The 3,050-nt window shown below is 43.9% G+C and overlaps 2 protein-coding genes across 8 annotated transcripts in view; both read right to left on the reverse strand.

Annotated features, from left to right (window-relative positions):
* Positions 1-3,050, reverse strand: part of GON4L (gon-4-like (C. elegans)) — a 292,893-nt gene that overhangs the window by 52,459 nt on the left and 237,384 nt on the right. The gene's annotated exons all lie outside the window — the stretch shown is intronic.
* Positions 1-3,050, reverse strand: part of YY1AP1 (YY1 associated protein 1) — a 32,070-nt gene that overhangs the window by 2,508 nt on the left and 26,512 nt on the right. The gene's annotated exons all lie outside the window — the stretch shown is intronic.

Genomic DNA, 3,050 nt, shown 5'->3' on the forward strand with positions numbered 1-3,050 from the left:
TACAAAAATTAGCTGGGTGTGGTGGCATGTGCCTGTAATCCCAGCTACTCGGGAGGCAGAGGCAGGAGAATCACTTGAACCTGGGAGGCAGAGGTTGCGAGGAGCCAAGATTGCACCATATACTGGGTGGACAGAGCAAAACTCTGTCTCAAAACAAAACAAAACAACAACAACAAAAAATTTGGGAAAAACAATTAGGCTTTCTAGGTTTTAGGGACCTTAGACAAGCTCAAGGCATCTTTCCAAGAAGGAATTCTGCATATCAAATCTACAAAGATCACATTCCAATTATATACTTTAGAAACTCTTCTCTGAATTTCCTTTAGCAAATGATTATTTTACCTATAATTATGAAAATGTTGTAGAATCACCCAGAGAAGGGCAGAAAAGGGAAGAAAGGTGAATGAGGAAGATTTCTGAAGTCCTACTTCTACAACTAAAGCATTAGTCAATTAAGGAAGCCCTTGATATTCTCTCAGAACTTTCAGTGACCTTCTGCCTCCCACAGACTTTGAGGAAGAGGATTGTACCTTTAACTAGAATGGGAGCCGGTGTTCTTCTCTGTCTATAGGTAGCTTCCACTGATGTGGCTGGATCTCTTCACAGCATTTTACTAAGCCTGGCAGCTGTTTGGTCTTCTTTTAAAACTTAACATGAAAAAAATGCGCATGAGTTACATTCCTTCTGGAAACACTGTCGTCTGTCAGGCTGGTGAATGGGGTGGGTGGTGGATCGAGACACACACACACACACACACACACACACACACAAAACCACATACACAAACATCCATGAACACACATATATAAATAGCATATGCTGAATACTTGTACATTTCAAATTAAACTAATCTCTATTTAAAGATTTTACAATTATTCAGTATTTTCTAATTGATGATCTCCATCTGGTTGCCAGGACGGGGAGAGTTTAGGTCACAGAGAGAAAAGGAAGCAGATGCTCAGAGCAATCTTATGTAAGATTTGTTCCTGCTCAACAGCTGCAAAGACAGCATTGTAATCTATAAAATGGACACATCAAAGATTTTAAGCAAATGATGGTGTGAAGGGCATTAGAAGGGAAGGAAAAAAAACCACCGAGACAGTTCAGTTTTAAGAGTAAATAGGCTGGCCATGGTGGCTCACGCCTGTAAACCCAGCACTTTGGGAGGCTGAGGCGGGCAGATCACTTGAGGTTAAGAGTTTGAGACCAGCCCGGTTAACATGGTGAAACTCTTGTCTCTACTAAAATACAAAAATTAGCCAGGTGTGGTGGTGGGTGCCTGTAATCCCAGTTATTTGGGAGGCTGGGGCAAAAGAATCGCTTGAACCCAGCATTGAGGGTGGTAGGGTGGAGATTGCAGGGAGCCAAGATCACGCCACTGCACTCCAGTCTTGGTAACAGGGTGAGACTCCATTTCAAAAAAAAAAAAGAAGGTAAGAACTGAACCTAAACTACCGACAATAAGCATCTGTTCATCCAACATATACAGGATGTTTTCTATATCTTAGGCACTGTGCTAAAAGCTAAGCACACACATAAGGGAAGCAATTCCTGCTCTCATGGAGCTTACAGACCAGTGGGAGAGAGTCAAGTGGACAAATAATGACATCCTACATTAAAAAACATACAAAGGGCTGGGCATGGCAGCTCATGCCTGTAATGCCAGCACTTTGGGAGAACGAGGAGAATGGATCACCGGAGGTCAGGAGTTCATGACCAGCCTGGCCAACATGGCGAAACCCAGTATCTAATAAAAGTATTAAAAAAAATGAGCTGGGTATGGTGGTGCATGCCTGTGATGCCAGCTACTTGGCAGGCTAAGGTAGGAGAATCGCTTGAACCGAGGAATTAAGAGGTTGCAGTGAGCCGAGACTGCACCACTACACTCCAGCCTGGGTGACAGAGCAAGACTCCATTCCCGACCCCCACCCCGGCCCCCTCAAAAAAGTACAAAGATGAACACGACAAATTATACAAAACTAAAACTTAAACAAAAATTACTTCTGGCCAGGCGCGGTGGCTCATGCCTGTAATCCCAGCACTTAGGGAGGCTGAGGCAGGCAGATCACAATGTCAGGAGATCAAGACCATCCTGGCCAACATGGTGAAACCTCGTCTCTACCAAAAATACAAAAATTAGCTAACTGTGGTAGCACTAGCCTGTAATCTCAGCTACTTGGGAGGCTGAGAATCACTTGAACCCAGGAGGCGGAGGCTGCAATGGGCTGACATCATGCTACTGCACTCCAGCCTGGAGACGGAGTAAGACTCCATCTCAAAACAAAACAAAACAAAACAAAACATTATTTCTGCAGAAGAGTAAGGTTTATCATGTGTGCCTTAAAACCATGGATAGGCCGAGCATGGTGGACCACACCTGTAATCCCAGCACTCTGGGAGGCCAAGGTGGGTGAGTCACGAGGTCAGGAGTTTGAGACCAGCCTGACCAACAAGGTGAAACCCTGTCTCTATTAAAAATACAAAAATTAGCAGGGTGTGGTGGTAAGCGCCTGTAGTCCCAGCTACTCGGGAGGCTGAGACAGGACAATTGCTTGAAACGGAAGGCGGAGGTTCCAGTGAGCCAAGATCACGCCATTGCATTCCAGTCTGGGTGATGGAACGAGACTGTGTCTCAAAAAAGAAAAAAGAGAGAACTTAAAAAACCATGGATAAAAACAGACAAATACTAAGGCATATTATCATGAATTTTCAAAATATTGAAGCCAAAAGAAAAATCTGCATGCTGTCAGAGGTTGAGAAAAAATGGGGCCGTGGCTCATGCCTATAATCCCATTACTTTGGGAGGCCAAGACAGGATGATCACTTGAGGCCAGGAGTTTGAGACTAGGCTGGCCAACATAGCAAGACCATGTCTTTAAAAAAAAAAAGAAAAAAAAAATTAGGTGGGAGCCATGATTGAGCCACGCTGCAGACTGGGCAACGGGTGGGGGACCCTGTCTCAGAAAAAAAAAAAAAGTTAGAAAATGAAGTGAGGCCCTTAAAAGCTTCTTTTTTTTTTTTTTTTTTTTGAGACGGAGTCTGGCTCTGTC

The sequence above is a fragment of the Colobus angolensis genome, unplaced genomic scaffold (assembly GCF_000951035.1).
Source record: "Colobus angolensis palliatus isolate OR3802 unplaced genomic scaffold, Cang.pa_1.0 Scaffold77, whole genome shotgun sequence".
Lineage (NCBI taxonomy): Eukaryota > Metazoa > Chordata > Mammalia > Primates > Cercopithecidae > Colobus > Colobus angolensis.